A 24,133-nucleotide genomic window follows, 5' to 3' on the forward strand; every position below is an offset into this window, starting at 1 on the left:
CCTAGATTCAATTGGTTGACATGGAAATGATCATAAAATTTCATTCCATATGAAAGGGGAAACACCAAATTCTGACATCTTTAAATCTGCATTATCTTTTATTTAGACATAGCCAAATACGTCCTGTCGTACTAATTAAGTTAATTGGAGGTACTATAGTCTTAATCAAGGCATCCCTCAGCTGAGCGAGAATATCTCTTAGACAATCCAGGTGAAACATTATCTAGAGCCAAATCTCTTAGGGACTCAGAGAGCATGGGACGTATTAATAGGCACCCACATTTTTAATTCTGGCTTTAACTTTGTCAATGTGACAAAACATGTCTTGGGAAGGGATATTAGTACAAAGTGTTCATAATACTCAAGTCCAGTCCAAACAATATGAGCTACGCTCCCCAACCCATCATTCAAAAGGAGTGAACTCTGGATGATCCAGAATCCAGCCTCTGCCAGTCTTTCCAATTAGTTTGTCCCCTTCGATCTTTTTTTGTGTTTAAAATGCTTTATTGACATTATGAAAACAATGTAAAACATCATTATAAAGTCTAGAAGAAGCAGGAAGCTTAATAACGTGGATTATGACAGGAAAACAGTATTATTAAATGTCCTTATGAAATATAGCTGTACTAAGTGAAAATGCATTTTTAGAACATTTTCCGAGAAGAGAAGAAAGAAAGAAAGAGGAAAAGAGGGAGAAAAAGAAATGAAGAAAGAAGGAAGAAAAAAGTAGGAAAGGAAAAAGAGAAGAGTCCAAGAAGAGAAAGTGATATAGAGAAATAAACATAGTGAGAATCAAATTTAAAGTACATGAAATAACATTGCAGAAATTGTAACAATAAAAGTTATGTTGGCTTTATAGATAAAAAAGTTAGTTAAAGGTAACCATAATAAGTCTCTTTTAATCATCAACGGAGTAGAAGTGGCGTAGGCTCTGTCTATTCTATGATGGTGACATAGTAAATTCCACCATGCTTGAAAGGAAATTTTAGAAGTGTCTTTCCAATTAGAGGTGATAATCTGAAAAGTAATAGCTAAAAATAAATTGATGAAATTTCCAGCATCTCTGTGATTATCAAACACAGGGGAGAGGTTGCCAAATAAAACATGTTCAATGTGAAAAGAAATGTCTGACAAAAGAATATCATTTAACTTAGACCATATTTTAGACCATAAATTGTCTATTAAAGGACAGTGGAACAACATATGGAGAGGATCTCCCAGAACGTGGGGGCAGGACCAGCATTTAGGAGAGTCAAGCTATTTAAATCTATGAAGGTCACTGGGAGTAAGAAATAACCTATTATAGAAGTAATATAGGGTCTGTGTTGTGCTGGCTGAGCGGGAAGTAGTGTGAATCTTGGACCAAAGGAGCTCCCATGTATCTATAGGGAGATCTAGGCCTAAGTCTTTTTCCCATAGAAGTTCCAAAGAGGACTTAACCCCTTCGATGCTTGTGCGGAACCATTCCGTCATCAGTCACGGTTGAGCTGTGCTGATGACGGAATGGTTCCGTCACGACCGCACCCTGTTCTGGAATGTCCAGCACAGGGGGGGAATCGGCGCCGCACGGAAGCGGTTAATTCGAAAGGAAGAGGTCTGGAATAACAGCTTATACATGGGAGTTGCTTTAAATTGAGTGGAGAAGTCAATGGGGGTAGGGGAGGGAGATGAGTGAACGGTAAGAGAAGTGGAACTAGAATTTGCAGGGTAGTAATAACAGGTGAGAGCATCTTTGAGAATACTGTAATGAGAGGAATGATATTGGGAGATGTTATATAGAGATTGAAGCTCAGAAAAGGGTAAGAAGGTGTCGTCTTTCTTCAAATGCTGGGGGGTGATGATACCTTTATCAATCCATTCCTTTCAAAATAAGGCGCGATTGTTGATCTTAAAATTTTTGTTATACCAATGAGGGATATCCAAAGAGCGGGCGGTGGAGGAGAAGTGCGTAGCAAGCGAGGAGAGAACTAAAGCCTTAGGGTGAACAAGAGTAGGGAAGGACATGCGTTTCGGAGGCAAGGTGACCTGGATGGCGGAGCGAAGGGAGAAAGAAACACATTGGGCCAGTTCTAAGGCACTCCACGCCGTACATGGTAAGGCATTGGAATCGAACAGAAAGATCCAAATTAGCTTCAAAGAAAAAGCGGAATGGTATCGTCTGAGGTTAGGAAAATTGACTCCTCCAAGATTTTTAGGGAGTTGAAGACGAGCCAGTGATATTCTTGGTTTACAATTGTTCCAGAGAAATTTGATGAGTAAGCTATTAACAGTGCAAAAAAAAAGTGTTGGGGAGAGAAATAGGAAGCATGGAAAGGAAAAACATTAATAATGGGGGGAAGCGTCATTTTTATCGTGGCTAATCTGCCCCACCATGAAAGCAAAAGAGGAGACCAGCTATCAGTAAGGGCCGTAATGTTTTAAAGAATTTCAGTATGATTGAGTTTAATAAGGTCTTTAAGATTATTACAATATAAAACACCAAGACATTTAATGTGAGAAGGAGACCATTCGAAACCAGAAGTAGTGAACATAGAGGGAAGAAAGAATTTATTTAGAGGTAGGATTTCTGATTTGTCAACATTCAATTTGTATCCTGAGACACTAGAGTATGCATTTAATAAAAAAAAAGACCGAAGGGTGACAGTTGGGTTGGAAATAAAAAGGAGAATATCATCGGCATAAGCAGTGAATTTTATGTCAACATTTTCAAAGTGAAACCCCGTATACTCTTTAGAACGTCTAATGGTCTCCAGTAAGGGTTCAAGAGCAAGGATGAAAAGAAGGTGAGAACAAAGACAACCCTGTCTGGTGCCTCTGAGAAGGGGGAAGTATCGAGATTGACAACCGTTAACCCAGACCAATGTAGTAGGTGCAGAGTGCAAAAGGTTAATAAGGTTAATAATAGTAGGGCTTAATCCATGCCATTTCAGAGACCCAAAAATGAAGTCCCAGCATACCCTATCAAACGCTTTTTCAGCGTCTAAAGTGATGGCTGCAAGAGGGGATTCAGATTTCGAGGCTAAGTGTATGATGTTAAGAAGAGTGCGTGAGTTATCTGTAATTGATCGTCCCTTCACAAAACTAGATTGGTATATGTTAACTAAATTAGGAATTACCTTTTAATGCGGAGGGCAAGAAGTTTAGCGTAAATTTTACAATCAGTATTTATTAAAGAGATTGGTCTATAATTCTTGCACAAAGAGGGATCTTTATCTTTTTTGGGTATAAGACACAACATTGGTTGTGTAAAAGAGCCCTGAGACTCACCAGTGAGCAAAAAGGAATTTATAAGTGACAAGAGATGGGGGATCATGAGTGCTTTAAAGTGTAGAAAAAATCAAACTGAAAAGCCATCCGGCCCTGGAGTTTTATCTTTAGGTAACAGGGCTAGTGCCTCGGGTAGCAGAGATGGGAGCATCAAGAGAAGTGAGATCAGGAAGATTTTCAGGGGATTTGGGAATGTTTTGGAAGAAAGAATCGATGAGATCAGGAGAAGGGTTAGTCTCAGGTGTATAGAGAGAGGAGTAATATTTTGAAAAGCAGTCAAGTATAGAAGAATCTGAAAAATGTACAGATCCTGAGTTATCCTTGATGGCTGCAATTGTAAATTTTTGTTTCTTAATCTTCAGATAATTTGCCTGCCTTATTGTGACCACCGTACATTTTAGCATTGAATTTGAGAAGAATATTGCTGGCCAAATCCAAAGAGAGTTTGTTATACTGCATTTTGGCTTGAATAAGGAGAGGTAAAGTATCACGACAGTTAGAAGTAAAGTACTTGTGCTCTAGGGCTTTAATTTGTTTAAGTAGCGATAATGAGTGTGAAAGAGCTTTCTTTTTTTTTCGGGACACAAACTCAATGATAAAACCCCGAGCAGAGGCATTGAAAGCATCCCAAACAACATGAAATTGGAAGACGGTGGCAAGGTTCTGTTGAAAAAACTCCTGGGCAAATGGAAGAAATTGGTCAGAAAATTGCTGATCTAAAATGAGGGAATTGTTAAAGCGCCACCTCTTGGAAGCAGGAGAAGGAAGGGGATAATCCATATCGAGAATTACAGGGGCATGATCAGAAAGCAGTATAGAACCAATCTCGACATTAATCATAAATTGGAGTGCAGCTTGTGTAAGAAGTCAATACGTGAATATGATTTGTGAACGGGGGAAAAGAAAGAAAATTCCAGAGTATCAGGGTGTGTAGTGCGCCAGGAATCTATTAATCCCCTATTAGTGATGGTTTTGAAAAAAGCCTTTCTGCATCCTATTCGGGATGTATCTAGTCTGGGATTTCCTATAAAGGAAAGGGTCCATGAGCTGGGTACAGTCACCACCCAAGATTAGGTGCTCAGCTGCATGTGAAGAAAGGAAGGTGGAAAGGTTACTCCAAAAAGATACCTCCACGCCATTTGGACCATACAGATTGCAAAAAGATAACTGGTGATTGGTAACTTTAACATCTAGATATAACCATCTACCATCAGTATCTGAAAATGTGTTCTGTAATAAAACATTTAAAGATTAGTGAAACAGGATAATCACACCATTCTTATTATTAACAGCAGGTGAACAAAAAATTTCACCAACCCAATGTTTAGGTAACATAGATAAATCTTCGAGCTTGAGGTGTGACTCTTGCAACATTGCAATTAGATAATTAAGTCTAGCAAGGTGCGATAATATCCTTTGTCGTTTTATGGGATTGCGCAATCCCTTAACATTCCACTTTATAATACGCAAACCTTTCATAAATAGGAGAAATAAAAAGATAGAGAATTGAAAGAAAATTTAGAAAGAGGGAAACCGTTAACAGTGAGTATGTTGAAATTAAGGAAAAAATACGTAAGTAGCATGTACAAATGGTTTGAGAAAAATATAAAAAAGAGAAAATGGAGAGAGATGGAGAAGACGTTCAACAAAAGAAAAAGGTTGTAGAGATAAAAAACACCAAAAGTTAAGAAAAGAACAAAGCAGCAACTGATAGAAGAAAACATGGTGAAAATAGGAGAAGAAATAGAGACGGAGAAATCTGAGCATTGAAAGAACATAAGAGGACCCAGAAAAGAAGGAGAAGCAAAAAAAAGAAGAGAGAGGAACAGATACAAGAGAGAAAGGTGGTGGAAGAAAAGACTCCAACCAAGCAGAATACCAAAAGAAGATGACCAAAAGTCTGCAGACTTTAGCCATATAATGATTCAGTAGAATATGTAGGGACCCATAAATACAGAAGGAGAGAAGGAAAGAAGGAAGAGAGCTAAAGACAAGAAAAGGAGGAGGAAGATAGAATTCCCCTAACAAAGATATAAAAAAGAAGATGACAAAAAGCCCGTAGGCTTTAGCCATGAAACAAATCATTAGAAGGGACGTTAAAGTAAGAGGGGGGCAGCGAGGGACAAAACAACCATATAAGAGAGAAACACCGAGAAGAACGAGAAATGGGACTTAGAAAAAATTTGGGATATGAAACAGAGGGTAGGAGACGTAGTCAGTGAAAGAGGATAAAATGAGAAAAAATAACAGGAGCTTACCATACATAAGGATAAGACGAGGCCATGAGGTGGAACTGCACATACGATACGAAACATGGGAAAAACAAGGGTGAGGAACATCTTTAGTCACAAAGAAAAGGAGTGACCTAGGAAAAAGAGAGGGAATTAGCACAAACCAGACATTGAGAGGAACACATCAGAAAAAAATGATGGCAGACAATCATGGTTTACTAAGTTCCATTAGTTCTCCTTTGTGAGAATGAATACATTTTCGGAGATCAGCTGGGTCTTCAAAGCTCACAGTTCTGTTTTTGTAGGTGACTTTAAAGAAACAAGGATGAATTAATCCATAACGTGCATACATAGAGCGAAATGTAGGTCTGAGGTCGAGGAACTCCTTCCGTCGGTTGGCAGTTGATTTGGAGACATCTTGACTAAAACAATTCTGTGACCAGACCATAGCAATTGCTTGTGTTGTTTAGCTGCATTGAGAATATCCATGAGGTCTGAATAGAGGAGAAAATAAGCGATTATGCCTCTTGGTTTTGAAGAGGAGGATGCACTCAGGGGCCCCAGTCTATGAGCTCTTTGAATATTGAAGTCCATAGGTTTTGAAAGGCCAACGATTTGAAGAACTTGAGTTTTCAGGAAAGCAATCATGTCGGAGCCTTCTGAATTCTCTGGAATACCATAAATACGCAAATTATTGCATCTATTACGATTTTCCAAATCCTCCGTGTTCTTTTTAAGTTGATTTACTTCTTTTGTAAGGGTATCAACTCTGGCTACGACATCTTGGGCATCGCTAACCTTCTGCTCAACATCAGAAAGTCTGGAGTCGAGACCCGAACATTTATCTTCAATACGTTGAATGGTAGCCGCAGTGTCAGTCATAAAATTCCTGATAAGGCGCAACTCCTCCATGATGTCCTCTAATGTGAGGGGCAATGGTGATTTGGAGGGAGAAGGTTGGTCCTTTTTGAGGTGTTTGCCTGTTCCAGAAGTTGTATCCTTGCGCCCTCCAGATGATGTCCCCTGAGATTTATGTGAATACTCCATCGTAACGTGGAGGTTAGATAAATGTAAAAGATGAGCAGCTTTGAAGCGTCTGACAATGCAAAATCAATATAGAGCAGCGAAAACGATGTATAAGACATGACAAAAGAAAAAATGAGGGGAGGTGAAAATTTTTACTGCAGGGTAAGCATTATAACTGTCACCATGTAAAAAGAGCTGGAGATGGTATGAAAACCCACAAGTGACACAGCGCTATATGAGAAAAAGCAAAGTTCTTCAGTGGCAGAAAAAAAGGGCAAGAAAACCTCCCTGCGCTCATTAGGTGAAGGCATCAGATTGTTATAAAAATATGAGGAAATGTGGAAGATGAGAGGTGAAACAGCAACATCGCGCTAGAAAATGTGCGCCTGAGGAGAGGTATTCAAAATGGCGGCCACAGGAAAAACGGGAGGAAAGAAGACAAAAAAACAAATTATCTAGACCGTGCCATGTTCTGAGAGTGTGACAGGAGAGTCCACACACGTTCCGGCACAGGAATCCTAATGTTTGGGCGCAGTTGCAGCCCCCGTAAAAGGTCCCTTCTTGATCGAGCGCAGCTCGATGCGGAGGAGCGTCTCAGGTGGTGGCCATCTTGCGTCGCCACGCGCCTCCGTCCCCTTCGATCTTGACCAGGTTTGAGCATCCTCTGTATGAATGATGGTGTAGAGCATGAGTCTCCAACCTTTTCTGTAATAATAGCTACTTATGATCAATTAAAATCATTGTGAGCTAATATTAGTATCAGTGTAGGAATAGTGACCACATCAAAAAAGATTACATTGGTAGCCACACAATTAAAGATTACTAGCCATGGTCACCATAATGCTTCGGGCAGGGTAGCCAGCGGTAATGTTAAAAAGAATTTGTCAGTTTGGAATGCTTTTGCATAAGTAATACATAAAAGCTATATCTTTGATGCAACTGACATCAAGGTAATAGTATTAGTAAGCTCTTATTGTGTTTTGGAAATCCAAAGATTTTTCTCCAAACATCTGTTTGAGTTCTGAAAATGCCCACATTTGAATACAACATTTTCAACTTTGATATACACATATTAATTCAGCCAAGCAAAAGCTTTTAATTTTGTAGGCTGGGCTGGACACAGGATAGCTACTTACGGATAGGTGGAGAGCTACCAGTTTTTGTAAGCTACTCATTGGAGAAGTCTGTTGCAGACTATCTCTAGAAATTACATCTGTACAGGGCTTTTTATTGAATCGAAATTGAATTTATATCGTGTTTCCTACCCCTCACAGAAGATTTCCCATGTTTGGTTCATTGTCCACAACAGTGAATATCCCACTTTTGGAGAATAAAACTACTGGGAACCTGGATATTTTTCCAATATACCTGACCAGGAAAGGAATAGCAGATCACACAGGGATACTAGACAAAAGGAGATACCAAACCTGATGAAATTCTCCTGGACGAAATTTGTTGGCTGGGCTGAATAGCATTAGATAAAGACAGTAATATAATTGGATTTGGATATCAATACACGACTCCTCACTCAATGATGGACTGAGTCTGATTGGTTGATTGATATTTGCGACGTTTTTGCTGAAATGATTTTTAGCACTCCATTTTCATTTTTGTGTCACTAAAAGTTAAGCGCAACAAGGTGAATTAATAAACCCCTACGCTGCGCTGAACGTTTTCTATTGCGCGGGCGGGGCCGCGACATTCAGCGGACGTGCGCAGCACTACCGAGGTAGTGCACGCGACGTCCGCTGAACGTGCACCGCACTTAACGGGTTAAATAAGAAATAAATATACACTAGTGCAAGCCTAGATGACCTACACTGCTTTTGTTGTTGTTCTCTAGGGCTTACTATCCCTGACAACGCGTTCAAGCACTTTACGGTGAATAGAACGCTACCTGGGAGCCCTAAGTTAGTGGCCAATTAATTGATATCTGGGAATAGTCTTGGAATCTCAACGAAACAATTGTATGCATTTACTCCAGTTTGTTTGTGGTACAATATTGCAGGGATATGATTTCAAAGAAGGGTAGAATAAGACAGGCATGCAATTTGTAGTAGTATATATACACAAGAAGCATGTAGTAAAAAGAAGTGAAGGAGAGGGGTACTCAACATAAATAAGAGAGGGAAAACTTTGAAAGTTTAATTCAGGGTCGATTTTTCATGCATGGTTTTAGGAATACAGCAGAGGGAGAATTTTCGAGTCAGCATACAAACTGTGGATGTAGCCTGTAGAAGGAAACATTTTTAAAAGTGTACTCTAAAGGAAAGTGGCTTTTAACAGTCTTTCTAGAAACACCTAAGCTATAATAGAGGTAGCGGTTACTTGCCTCACGCCAAAAAGCAACTTTGGAGCTCGTTGAGACTCCTTTACGAGAGACTGTCAAGTAGTGCACCATTAAGCACATTCACATACTAGTAATCACCATTTCACAACATCATAGAGAAAGCTCTTGTGCACATCACTCCACTGTAAATTTGAAAAATGCTCGTAAACCCAGAAAGGACACCTGAGTATATCTACTAAAACAGTACATTTAATATATTGAATTACTGTTATAGTTTATGCATGCAAGCAATTTACATTATACACAAACTAAACATATAAACATGCTATGTAAACACCCACCAACTTAATATATGGGTGGGTGTAAACAATATCTCAAATCCACGTAGGTGTTCAAGGATGGGTTAAGGGCTTTAAAGCCAGACAGTTCATCACAAATCTGACAATTTGACAGTATCCATGAACCCAACTGAAAACCCCATTCAAGTGATTGCTCAGGCCATTGCCAAGATCTATGGGTATGTGCCTATCAAAAAATTAAGTTTTTGCTAAAACAAATGGATTGGATGACACCTAGCCTTGCTACCACTCCTATATCTTTTTGCAGTTCACACAATCAATTTTGCACATGGTCTAAGGCTATATTTGTTAAAAGGCACAAATCCCAATCATCTCATGCTGGCTTGTTGGCGATTAAACAAGGCATCATCAGTGGCCAAGGACGACTAGATGGCGGTCGCACTTTAAGTGTGCTCCGGACCCCCATCCGTCATCCGTCCTCTCCTGCCGCCAACAGCCACCTTCAGCAACCTTCGCTGACACCCCTGCACTCACCTGCCTGTGCTGTGCCCTCCGGTGTCGTTTGTATCCCCGACGGAGGCCGGATACCATTCCTGCTGTCCTTGAGCCTCCGGGCCGCGCGCCCGTCAAAATGGCGGCCCCGAGGTGAGGGTCGCGGCGACCCCGTGTCGCGACCGGTGCAGCCAGTTTTCGGACCCTTGCCAGCGGGCCGAGTGGACGGCGGTGGCGGCCGGCCCTGTCTGGCTCGCGGAGTGTCCTGAGTGTGCCGAGGCCGCCCGGCCGGCTTGAGTATCCCTGTGTCTCCAGGGCCTGGCGGAAAGTGAAGAGGCCTCGGGGCTGTCCAGCCCGAAATCTGGAGATCGGCGCCACTTCAGCGACGGCGCTTGGGCACCCGCCGGCGGCTCGCCGACTACCGGGACCGCCGTGGGGCTGCTGTCCGGGGTGGGGGGGGGCGCTCCCTGCACCTGGGCCCCCTCGCCCGGCCCTGATGACCACTTTTAGAGGCTGGAGCCCGCGGACCTGGATCCTCACCTGGCAAGGGTTCCCCTCTGTACCCTGCTGACCGGCGCTGGGGTGACCTGTTGACCGGCGCGGCTTCCTGCGGACAAGTGGCCGGGTCTGGCCACGGGAGGGGCACTTGGGGGTGCCGAGCCCTACCCCCCCAGCAGTACTGTGGTCCTTCATCGTGGTTTGGGGGTAACCCCCCCACCCCCCGGGGAAGCGCCTTGCCTGGCCCCCAGCTCTTCCGGGCACCCCTGACGGCCCTGCTCAACCAACTTCTGCGCTGGAGCGCATCCTGTGGGCCTCTGCTGCGGACCTGGACACGAGGAGAATGAGGTGAGGAGGGGGGCAGGGAAGGGGTTGGTGCCCCTGGAGGTCTCGCCTGTGGACTGGTTCCTGGGGCTGGGAGACTGACTGTCCCTGCATCCCCACACCGCATTGGACGATAAGACTGCCCGCTGCACTGTCCCTTCCCGGGAGAACTGGCTTGGGACCCTCTATCTGGCGTCTCTCTGAGGCGTGACCTGGGCACCCCCGTGGTTCTCTGTTATCTCACGCTAGAATGTAAATGTACAGGAATTTATATAGCGCAAATCACCAAGCGGTTTCTAAGCGCTTGCTTAGGGAACCCGTCCTGGTATTCCCCTGTGAGATAACCCCGGCAGGGTATCCGCAAGGTGAAAGCCAGGCATCCCGCCGCGAGGGGCTGTTGTGGAGATTAAGCAAGCTATTGCCCAGAGTCGCAGAGTGTGAACCCGTGAATCGAGTAGGCACCGGAGCGAGAATTTTCGAGTCCATGGACATTTTAGGACTCAAGACCCCGCCGAGCCGGGAATTGAACCCTGGTCCCGGGCTGACCTCTGCTTCCAGGTCTGCCTCCTCTAACCAGTGAGCCACACTTCTCCACTAGAAGAGCGCACGCCCTCGTGGCCCTCAACCACCAATTGTCCCCGACTTGAGGCCCCCCCTGGACCGCCACTGCATCCGCCCCGATAACGTAGCTGCCCCTTCCCCTGAGACGAGAGCGGCCTGCGGACTGGTGGGGGAGCCGTCCGGACTCCGCTCTGCCCACCCGTGCCTGGACTGGGCCCAGCATCCCGGGGTGTCGAGACCGGGACGTCTGCTGAGGTGTCCCCCCCGGATTGGCTCCCTCCAACTGGAACACTGTGGATCCCCCCTGTTCTCTCCCTTCTGGCCCTTGGCCCTCTGTGTGTGTTTTTTCCTCCCACGCTGGGGGAAGTCCCGGAGCCCGGCCGTGAGCCTCCGTTTGTGCCGCCCCGAGAACTGGCCTCTGGGCCCATCGTGGAACTGTGCGACGACACCCATTGGATTGAGCGCTTCCAGCCGCTGACGACCGCGGCACCTCCCCCCTGGCCGAATCACCTGGAGGAACCATGGTTAGGGGGAAAACCACACAGTCCTCAATCCCCTCCTCCCAACTGCGCATGGACCAATTCGCCAGGACGGACCACCCCCCTGGTACCGGTCCCCCTCCTCACTCAGGGGCAGAGGGAGGGGATTTATCGACCATCCTCCAGGCTATTAGCGCCTCCCAGACATCGGTGGAGACCAAGATCGGGGAAGTACGGGTTGATGTCGCCCTAATCCAGCAGGACCTCAGAAATGCCACGGCGCGCATCACTGAAGCCGAGTCCCGTATATCCACAACGGAGGATGACCTGGCCACCCTTAGGACCCAAGTGGCCCGTCTTCAAACTCTAACATCCGATCTCCACCATAGGGCGGAGGACGCGGAAAACCGGGCCCGAAGGAACAACCTCCGCCTCGTAGGCTTTCCGGAGGGGGTGGAGAAGGGCCCGGTAGCCGACTTCTTGGAAGCCTGGTTCCGCTCCTGGATGCCGACTGAGAAACTTTCCCCCTGGTTTGCCATAGAGCGGGCCCATCGCTCCTTGGTGCCCAAACCCCCCCCGGGAGGCCCTGCCCGACCCTTCATCCTCCGCATCTTTAATTTCCGAGACCGGGACGCCATTTTGGGTGCGGCCAGAGACCTGGGCCTCCTGAGATTCCAGAACTCCACGATCATGGTCTTCCCGGACTACTCGAGAGAAGTCCAGTCCCAGAGGAAATCCTACGATGAGGTCAAACAAAAGCTCAGGGCGATGGATCTGAGATACGGTCTCCTATTCCCCGCACGGCTGAAGGTCCTCTTCCAGGACAAATCCTTCTTTTTCGATACCCCACAGGCCGCCTGGACTTGGCTCACGGAGGAGTGCCCCCTTCTGCCGAGGCAGATGCCCTCCCCTTCCCGTGGACCCGACGCCCGTCCTGCCCGTGAGGAGCCCAAGCCGCGGCGACGCCGAACCGGGTTCCGAAGACGGGGACGCCGACTTCAGGATGCCTCTGGCTCGCCTGGGGGGTCTGTGCGGCGACCACCTCCTCCTCCCCCGAACTGTGACACTCTCCCGGCGGCGGGCCCTCCACTGTGACCGCTGGGGGGGAGCGCTTGATTCCGGGCATGGGCCTGCGCAAATCTAGATCGGACTCGGACCTGTCTGGCAGCCCGGTGATCCGGGATTCATCGCAGGAGGCAGAGGCCTGAACCTGGCTTGATGAAGTTTCACTGCCCACGGTCGCCTTGTGCGGCCGAGGTGCCGGGAATGCTTTCCCAGGTCTTATCTGACGCTCGGAGGGCGAGCGGCCTGATGGGGGTCACACCCAAGATCTGCACTGTGTCTAACTCATGCTCTTTTTTCCCACCTGCATTTCCCCTCAACCCCCTTCACTTTCCTTCCTCTCCCCTTCTCTTCCTATGCCTATATCCTTCTCTACCCTCCGCCTATATATCCGGCGGCTCTTGGTGACCGTGCAGATCATTGTCAATGTATTAGGTTGCTTAACTGACCTTTAATGTTAACGGCTGTTGTTATTCATCCGACAATACGGAGGGGGGTCCTCCCTTGATTGTCACTGGACTAGTGCCACTGTTCCCAACTAATCGTTTCAGCTTAGTTTCTGTCCTCTACTGAGAGGTCTGGTTTATTGAGGGGTTGTATTTACGGGCGACAGATGCTTCCTGTTCTGAAGTGTAGGGTGGGGGTGTTGGGGGGGTCGGGAAGGGGGGGCCGTTGTCTCCCCTGTGGTTAATGGTTCTAGCCGCTTACGGGCTGTTTAACTGGTTGGTATTATGCAGCCGATCCTCGGCTACTATGGAGGCCGCTTGCGAGCGGCCGGCAGCAGTTTTTCCTACTATGGTTCTAAGACGGTCGCCTCCTGTCCGACACGCACCTACGACACACCGATGTTCTAGTAGCCCTGGGTCCCCCTTGGGCAGTCACGGCAGCAGTCACTGGACTATCGCCCCCCCCCCTTCCTCCTGACTCACCTATCCCCCAGATGCTAAGGCCCTGTAGCCCAGCGCTGCGCGTCCTGCCTTCTACCCCCGGAGCGGTGTGATGCGTCCTATCCCTGCGGCGCGCTCCCTTGCTGCCCCGCGCTACCCCACTTTCTCACTGCCCCCAATGGCATACACTCTGAATAGGTCCCTCTACGTTCTCTCCTGGAACGTCAATGGTCTCCTTGACCGCATCAAGCGCACGGCGGTCCTCCGAGCGGCACATCGTCTATCAGCAGACGTACTCCTTCTCCAGGAGACCCACCTCTTAGGTACCCAATGTCACTTCCTAGCTCGATAGGGATTCGCGACGGTCTAGCACTCGGGCTTCCAGCGTGGGTCCCGGGGCGTGGCCATTCTGCTCCGGACGGGTCAACCCTTCACCCTGACTAAAGCCTACACCGATCCACAGGGGCAATATATTGCGGTCTCTGGCATGATGGAAGGCTGCCCCCTGAACATTTTAAATGTCTATGTCCCGCCCGCCCTTCTGTCCCCGACGCTGCGCTCTCTCACGCTTATTCTCTCCGATCTCCCTCCTGGCCTCACACTGGTGGGCGGCGATTTCAACTCTGTGATGCAGCCGGGACAAGATACGTCGGGGCCCCCCTCGGCGTCCCGCTCATCAGCCGCGGCGGTCCTCTCGAGTTGGGCATCTTCCCTGGGGCTCTGTGATGCCTGGCGGGTATGGAATCCCCGTCAGACACAATACACTCATACCTCGGCCTCCCACCACACCCACTCCCGCATAGATCTTCTCCTGCTCCCGGCCACGGACTGCCACCTGATCTCCGGAGTGACTATCTTGCCAAGAGGGTTGTCAGACCACTCCCCGGTCTCCCTTCGCATGGGTTCTCCCCGGGGGGACCATGTGCGGTATGGCGCCTCAATGCCTGGTTCTTACAGGACCAGGCCCTAGTGGAGGAACTGGGGCAGGAACTCGCCCATTATTTCACCACCAACCAGGGTTCCGTCTCGTCGACGGGGACTCTATGGGAGGCTGGCAAAGCTGTGATCCGAGGAGTGGCAAGGGGACTGGTACACACCAAGCGGGCAGGTCGGCTGGCCCGGCTGGCGGACTTGGAGTCCCGAGCGGCCCGACTCGATACTGAACTGGCTGCGAGCGGTCGAGAGGATCCCACCCGACAATTAGCGTTGCTCTGGGAGGAAATTCGCCAGGTCTCGCTTGATTCGGCCCAACAGCTGTGGCGCTCGTCGGTAGCGCGGATCTATGGTTGGGGGGATAAAAACGATAAACTCCTTCACAACCTGGTGTCCTACCCTAAGATCCACCGCGTCATTCCAGAGATCCGTGCACCGGATGGCACACTCCAGGTGACTTCTGGAGCCATTGCGGGAACCTTCGCTGACTTTTATACTCGCCTATACAGAGTGCGCCCTCCGGAGGTGCTTTTACACACCCTCCTGGACGGTGCTGGCGTACGCTTGCCCTCCCTGGCTCCGGAGGATGCAGAATCCTTGGAGCGGCCCTTCTCGCTGGAGGAAGTCTTGGAGGCTATCCCTCTTCTGAACCGGGGCAAAACGCCGGGCCCGGATGGATTCCCTCCGGAGTTCTACGCGGCCTTTGGAGATACTCTGGCCCCCCAGCTGCTGCGCCTCTTCCACCATGCGATAGAGAATGGCGCCTTCCCCCCCGAGTCGGACCTGGCCACGATTGTGGTCATTCCTAAGACCCACCCGCCCTCACTGGAATGTGTGGATTTCCGTCCTATCTCACTCATTAATACCGACATGAACTTTTTGCCACAGTACTGGCCCAGAGACTTAAGCCCTTCCTACAAGACCTGGTCCTCCCGGACCAATGTGGCTTCATGCCGGCCAGAGGAACCCGTCACTGCATCCGACGTCTTCATCTGGCCTTGGCCCATCGATCCCGTCTATCCCCCTATCTAGCCCTCCTCTTTCTCGACTTCGAGAAAGCTTTTGATACGGTGGGCTGGGAGTACCTGCACGATGTGCTGCGAGAAATGGGTTTCGGCCCACGGTTCTGCAGTTATATTGGGGTCCTCTAGGCGAATCCCAGGGCCCGAGTACTGGTCAACGGATCGCTTTCGCAGGCATTCCCGATTCGTAGAGGAACGCGCCAGGGGTGTCCCCTATCTCCACTCCTATTCGAGCTAGCGATGGAGCCCCTGGCGACGCTCGTCCGGCAAGATCGCCTTATCCAGGGCTGGGCCTGGAATGAGAGTCATATAGATAAGATAGCCCTCTACGCGGACGATGTGCTCGTGTACTTGGCGGATCCGGGAAGCTCGGGTCCCAGATGTCTGCATCTCCTCCGGGACTTTGAGCGTGTCTCTGGCCTTCGGCTTAACGCGGCCAAGTCCACCCTAGTCACGCTGCACCCCTCACGGGAATGTTTCGACTGGCAGTCGTCTATCCCTCTTCGTCACAACTCGGTCAAATATCTGGGGATATGGGTGACTCTCCTGCCGGAGTTGGAGTGGGCACTGAACATTGCACCCCTGGTGGCCCGAATGAGGTCGGACTTGAAGAAATGGCACTCCCTTTCCCTTAATCCCCTCGGGCGGAGCGCACTGTTCAAAATGATGATTCTTCCCCGGTTCATCTATATCTTGCAGAACACCTCCATTCCACTCCCCCGAGCCTGGTTACGGGAGCTAGATGGATCCCTGTCCAGGTTCCTCTGGGGCGGCGGGCGACTGAGGATTTCCCTTGCACACAGTCGCATCCCACCCTATGACGGAGGCCTCGGGGTGACACATCTCTACCTATACTATCTCGCCACCAAGCTCATAGTTATTCACGACTGGTATGCGGGCGGCTGGTCCGACCCGGCATATCGGGTGCAATTGGCAGAGACGGACTTCTCCCAGGTCCAGGCCCTGCTTTACGGCTGCCCGATTCCACAAACCCTGGCCCCCATCACCAGAGCGGTCTTGTTGGCCTGGCGTACTTCCCTACGTCACACGGGATGGGACCGCACGCTTACCCGCCAGACGCCACTCTGGCATGGGAACTGGCTCTGAGAGGTATCATCCCTGGACGGGTTCCGGCGTTGGGATCTCATTGGGATATCGGTACTCGGGGACGTGTGGGTGGGAGATCATGTTCAAGCCTTTGCTGACCTGCAACAGCATCACGCCCTCCCCCACACCCAACACTTCCGCTACCTCCAGCTGCATCACGCCCTCCATGCACACCTCCCCACACCAACTGCCCTCCCAGAATTTAGCCCATTAGAGGCCCAGGTGATGATGGGAGACCTGGGGAGGGGGGGAGTGTCCCGAATCTACCGCGCCCTAATCAATAACAGCCCCGCATCCCTGGATCACTTGCGGGCCCGATGGGAGGGGTGGGTGGGACCCCTGGAGGAGGCCAACTGGAGAGATGCCTTGATGGCCCCACGTACCTTGATGACGTCCTCTAAGCTGCGGCTGGTACAGATATATTACCTGCACACGTCCTATCTCACCCCGGAGAGGCTTTTCCGAGCCCAATTGAGAGCCTCCCCGGACTGCCCTAGATGTGGCCACTCCCCAGCCGACTTCTTCCACATGGTGTGGGCATGCCCGGGACTGGAGAGGTTCTGGAGGGGAGTGGAAAGGGATCTAACACAAGCCTTGGGTTGGGAGGTCCCCCATGACCCGCTTCGGCTGCTCCTGGGGATCTTTGATGGCCTAGATGGCAATAGAGCGGATAGACGCCTGCTGGGGACTGCGGTGGCTGTGGCTAAGCTGGACATTGCACGTAACTGGCTCCGAGACTCAGCTCCCACGGTGAAGGGCTGGAGGAGGGGGGTGGACTGGTGCGGGGCCCAGGAGGAGGCCCTTTGCGAATCCCGAGGCTCGCCCGAACAATTCTCCAAAATCTGGGGAAATGGTTTAATTTGCTGCCACCGTGAACGCTGATATTTGCTTTGTATTTGGCTCAATCCGAGTATATGTGCTGGTGGACTGGACTAATGGTTATCTTTTTGTGTACGCTGCTGACTTCCTCCAACTGTACCTATTAATTGCTGAGCTGCTGCCAATGAACTTTCCTTGTTGTTTTAAAAATGCCAATAAAATTGATTATCAAAAAAAAAAACAAGGCATCAAAAAACTTTTTAGTTATATAAAAAACTTTCAACAGTTGGTCTCAGACACGGAATGGACCAAAGAAACCACAGCTGCTCATTCTGTCAAGGACTTCTTGGACGCTTGTCTCTGTTAGTCAGTCCAAAACTATATGCACAGTTTTAATAGAGCGCATGATACAAATAGGCAGTCAACAGAGGTTTCGCAAGAAAAAGAGCAGAGCTTATATTTGGCGATCCTGACTTACTAATACATCAGAACTCATAGTTATTCCTGCTAACCAGGATTCACTGATGCAGATCAGGGGAGCTTGAAATACTCTTACTGCAGAAGAGAAAGGCAAATGGATGAAGAGTGACCTTCACTGAGGAAAGATGGGTAATTTTGTTTGATAGTGTTAACAGCTGTCAGGAAATTAATTAGCTTATCCTTGAGTAACAGATAAGGGGCAAGCAATAGGATAACTGAAGCATACATTAATGATGGAGCCAGATTTGTTTGTTTTTTTAGCAAATACTTCTGACCGCCCCAGGAGGCCTGATTTCAGCTTATGCATTAGTCGACTCGATGGCCACCAGGTGTTTCATTTCAGACAGTACAGATTCAATGACTAAGAAGTCTGTCCTTCAGAAAATTCATGGAACTGTGTTACCATCTGGCGCAGTCTGTAAGGCAAGTTTACCACTTTTGATAGCAGCACAGACTGGTAATGAGGATCGGCTATGATTTTATTTTATTGATGTGCCTGCATTTTCCATTTTTCTGGGAACAACATGGTGTATGCAGTGCGATCCATGTATCAATTGGGGAACTAAGACTATTACATTACATCTCTTCAATGTGCTGAACATTGTTTCCAGAAACAAAAGAAAATAATAATCAGTTATTATGCTTTGCTCTACAGAAATCATTCCCACATCTAAAGAGGAAGCAGTACACATAATCACCCTATACAAAAACCCCAAAGGGATTTCTTGGACATCTTCATACAAGAGACTACCACACTCAAGCAGAAGTTAAGTTCCCTATTTCAAGTTAGACAACAGACCCAGCAGATAGGTCCTGTCAGGGGTCTATTTTCCTCCTAATTGTACTTATTTCCAAACTTCTACTCTACACAACACACCAACATTATGTTTCATCCTTCACCAACCTTCTATTACATCCTTGAATCTCAGCATTTAAAAAAAACAGCTCTTACATAGAATGGGGACATACGGGATACTACACACACACACAGCACATGTAATCATGGATGACCAGTCACACAAAACTATTACACAGACCACCTAGTCTTCCAGACTTCTCCTCACCTTACTAACCTACACAGAGCAAAACATTGTCATACACTTTTTTCAATTTTCCATAAGCAGCAAACACATACACAAGAACAACACAATGCACCACAAACTCACACACAAAAGTGCAGCCCAGCACTCCAACATACCCCACAATCAGGCTAGCTAGACAAACCAACAAAGCCAACTGTGAGACCGAAAAAAACACTTAATCAGAACCCAGTACTATGCCCTCTTGTCAGATCATCATCTGAACACAATGAGTGCACCACCTAGTAGATGCATACAGAAATGTATTGACTCAACAGAAAAAGCACTGGAGCAGTTCAGCAATCCAAGCATTGAAACCAGACTACATTAGGAGTTAAAGAAGTATTCAGCTAGAACGTACCAGAGCTACCTCTAACACTACCATTCAAAATAACACTAATCAGCTCCATTATAGGCAACTGGAATAAAACTTACCACAAGACAATGACAAAAGTACTATGACTCCCGAACCACACTCCTGGCAGACCATCTGATTCGTACAGAAAAATGACTGGTATCAGAGTACACTCAGGTGAAACCTGTGGCTATCTCCAACAATACCACAGGATACTACTCTTCCCCACAATTTCCCCCCACAGGGTACTTCCCCTTGCAACCTCTCTTGAATTGGTTCTTCTCCCATATCACACCCATTTACTTCCCTTTGCAACCTCTCATGGCAGGGTACTACTTTTCCCAATTTAGCGCACTACGTGGTACTTTCACTTTCCCAAACAACTCATCACAACACGGTACTACATTTTCCCAACTTCACATACCTTGGTAACCTCATTAACCCTGATACAACCTCTGATGATAGAGTGCTACTCTTGCCCAACTTAAATACCCCTCAGAGGTACTCCCTAGCGTTGGGCGATAAATTCCGCTCTGCTGGTAGAGTTCACAAAATTTTGCCCGCTCAATTTAGGAAGAACTCTGCCGAACCCCGCATCAAAGAGTTTTTTCGCGCCTGTGGCTCATCAACATTAAGTTAGCAAGCGCCGGCAAGAATTTGCGTCTGATTGTATGATTTTCAGGAGCTAGAACAGCACCTGGTGAGATAATCGCGTTGAGAAAGCTGCAACGAGCAGCAGCAAAAAAGCAGCACCATCTGGGGCAGCACGTGGGGCAGTTTGCCCTGATTTTGTCACGCGCGAAGCTCCCTGATCTAAAAATCAGCATGAGCAGCACAAAGTACAGTTTTCTGCTCGTTCTCAGAACTCAGCAGAATCTTGCAGAGTTTTTATGTATCTCCACCGAATTTCACGGAGCGAAATGTCATGAGTTCTGGCCATCCCTAGTACTCTCTCTGCAACCACTAGTAACTGGATACTGCAGTTTCCCCAGTTTTCACCAACACATACACAAGAGAATTACATTAATATTTTTTGCCACAGAGTGCTACTCTTCCCCACTTTTGCAGGGCCACTATACTCTTTTTCCCCAAATTGGTAACTAGACTCTACATGGAGCTGAAAGTAAGTGACCACACTTTTCTCCCATAACATCCTACAGGTTGTGCGGTCCCTCTCTTAAACACCAAACTGTCGGAGATAGATCCATTGTGTGGCTTTGTCTTGGGGTGGCCAAAATGGCACTGGCAGCTGCTTGGAAGAAGCAGAACGCCCCATCCATGTCCCAGTAGCATGCATGCCTATGGCAGAGTCTTACCATGGAACGCCTGACATACAATATTCCAGAAATCTTTTAACTATATATGGGGACCTTTGGTGAGATATCTCTCTGTGGGCCTGCCATTGTTCTCTTGCCACCCATATACAAGAGCACTCCACCTGTTTCAGATTTTAACCCTCCCCCTTCTGGGGCGCTGAACCACTTCTATAATTTGGGGTTCATACTGTTAGTGCTTCAAGCTCTCACCTCAAGAGCAAGTGGTGCGTGGATTTCCAACACCACAAACACTTCTAAGTGCAGCACAACATCTCTTCATTTCAATCCTTTTTACTCACTATGCTCACAGTGGCAGTCCGTTAGCCACACCATTCTGGGCGCCTTACTAAGAGGATCAAAATACCTGTGATTCCATCACCACCACAAGCCATTTGTATCATAGCATAGACTCTCACAGAAGACCCTCTACCCCTATTTCCCTCTCTCTTTCAGCTGACCGTTATGAAGCCCTTCATAGACAATTTATTTAAATCACAATCCATAATAAGGTTGATCTCCATTTACCAGAAGAAAGATTTGTTCAAGACATGATCACGACCAATTTCCAACTGCTGACAGAGCCTTCTGTATCCCTATGCAGGTTATTTTAACAAGTTTGTGCCAAAATGTTGTAGTTAGAGAGTGACGCCTTCATATGAGAGTCTAGAGCCACTCAAGTAAGATGTAAGTTCTTAAGTTCATGTTAGGTCGTTGTGGTAATGTGTGCTGGTATCAGCATATTATAAAACGTATACAGGTTCTAGGAATGTTGATATTTTAAGGCGATGAGAGAGAGACAGAGCTGTATGGGCGGCTGGGCTGTCCTTCCTGACAAAGATACTATGAATAAACCCTTACCATTTGGAACGTATGTCAATGCCTCATCGTTGAAGAAAAGTACCTTATAACACTGGCAATGACTAGCCGAGGAAGGACACCTCAACTCCGCAATTTTCACGTGTAGAAACAGCTTCTTACCAGCTTTTGTGCTGCCTACTGCCAGAAGGGCACAGTGACTGTATATATATGCCACTCTAATTTTGGCTGCTACATTGCTTCTACAGCCTATAATTCACCTGCTGTGCTGCCTTGATCAAGCAGATTTTACTCTGCCTTTGTCTACTGCGTTGGTTTCTAGACGTGTGATTTGCCTTCCCACTGCTTTAAACAGCATGTGAGTTTCTTTTCCACGTGTGGCCACAGTGTTTCATGGCAGCAATCAAGCTGTGAACATTTCTGTTTATTTGTATGTTAATTATCATAGCAGCATTTTCTTTTGTTATTTACCGCTCAAGCCGGTTCCAGGTTCATGGATTTTTCATTGCGCAGGCATCAGCCGGGATGGCGTTTGGATGTTTCATTGCAAAAGCATTGAACAAGCCATTGTAACTCGTTTTCCCACACAAGCAGGAAGAGTTTACGCTTTGGAACACAACACCAGCACCGTGACGCACATCAGAAGACGTTCAGTCTTCACGATGAGGAAAGTACACCAATATCGTTTTTCCTGATTCCTTACCACGGCTTCTCAACCGTGTCACTGACACACACAGCTATGCATTGGAGGTTTTCACTGGACTATCGCCGCTACGCCCAGCTACCTGAATATTTGTACATCGGGAGTCAGAGCATTTCCACTCCGGCTCCCTCGGTGTCGCTGACACGTACAGCAGCAGTCCTGGAGTTCTCACCGGCATTTCGCTTATAGGCTGACAGTCACAGCTTCTTACAAAGTTAGACTCTGAGATTTTGAGGTATTTTTAAGGATTCCATTGCTTCTCTTATACGAACAGCTGTAAGTTTCTTTTTGATTTTTTGAGGAAACCTTTTCTACAGCCACATTACTAAGGAGAACATTTAAAAAAATGTGTTGAGCACAGCACTCAAAGGTGTTTATGTTACTTGGGGGCTTATTACGATGTTACCGTCTCAGTCTCGAGACTGATCGACCTCCGGTCTGTGTGCCAACCGCCTGATTATGATGTGACCAAACACTGTTTGGTCGGATACTCACATTTCACTATGTATGTTTGTGTTATGGCCATAAACCAGCCATAATACAGGCTCCCAAATAGAAATGGGGATGTGTGTAAAACTCTGCACCCTGTGGCAGGCACCCCAGGGTGTCTGTCATACAGTGCATGGATTTACAGGGGGGCACCCAAAGTCGCTTTCCAACAGCCCTTCCATGTCGGAAAAGCCAGTACGCAAAGGCTGTGGGAAACTAACATTGTAATCCCGACAGCGGAAACGCCATCCATGAGGGATTATGTAGCGGTTCCGACCAACCAGAAGACTCCGAGAGCCACTCAGAACCGTGTCAGAATGACTGGTTGGTTCATGCTCTGACCACTGACATCACAGTTCAGGGGTAGGAGAGCAAACCGACCGTGTCGGTGGGAAAGCCTCCACCTGCAGTTTAAAGCTTCCAACTAGCAGTCGGCGGCTTTCCCACTGACATCGAAATCTGCTCCCAAGTTGTAAGGACTTTACCTACATTAGACAGGGGCTAGTTATTTGTCCCTCCTTCCTCATTATACTGTACTTTAATCTGACAATTCATATATATATATATATATATATATATATATATATATATATGTATATATATATTTTTTTTTTATTTTATTGAAATTCAATAATGCTAAGTGTTACAGCAAGTCCGTTTTTTCTTTCTACCCTCAGTGATCTACCCATAAAGTGGGTTAAATGGAAAAAAGTATTTGAAAGATATGCACATATTTGTGGCCCTTCTCTTGGTGCTGGGAGGAGGACAGCTTTGCTGCTTCATTGTTTTGGTCTCGAAGGGTAAGACGTTTTTGACCACCTTCCTAATGTATCACTGTTCACAGTATTGCTGTTGAATTAAATGAATATGAGACATATACCTAAACTTAATTTACACTATTTACCCAAAGTACGCACGATCTTAGAACATTATTTTTTGGGGAAAAGGGTACAGAAAGAAGGAGAGTCAATAAAAAACTTTGTTATGGAACTTAGGCGCTTAGCATCTTCTTGCAAATTTGCTCCTTCGATAGATGAAAGGATTAGAGACCAATTCATATTAGGTTGCAGGATTGAGAGAGTAGGTGAGGAGCTGTGGCTCAAAGATGAGCCCCCTTTGGATAAAGATTTGCTAGTCGCAAAAAGAATTGAACACTCTTTAGTGTGTGTTTAAGTAATCAAGAAGGACTTTTCCAAGGATGTGTGTTCTGTTGTCAGTGATTAAAAAGAAAAGGTTTCTGTCAAGGATGGGGAAGCGGAATTACCTCACAGAGATAAGGACACTGCTAAGTGTCAAGATAAGAAAGTGAAAAAATGCTACCGATGTGATAAACTACAACACTTTGCAAATGACAGGGCATGTCCTGCACTTTAGTCTGTGTACATATATGGTAAAAAGGAAGGATATTTGGCTGCGGCTTACAGGAAAAAGGTTTCAAGTAAAGGGTGAACGAAGTGGAAATTGACAACAGTGAGGAAGTCCATGATTTTGAGTGTGGGCTGATAATTCTTCAAGTTGGAAACAAAGGTCCCATTGACTTCATAGAAGTAAAGTTTTATTCGATTCTGGAACTAAAATTACCATTGTAGTCAGTAAAT

The sequence above is a fragment of the Lissotriton helveticus genome, chromosome 5_1 (assembly GCF_964261635.1).
Source record: "Lissotriton helveticus chromosome 5_1, aLisHel1.1, whole genome shotgun sequence".
Lineage (NCBI taxonomy): Eukaryota > Metazoa > Chordata > Amphibia > Caudata > Salamandridae > Lissotriton > Lissotriton helveticus.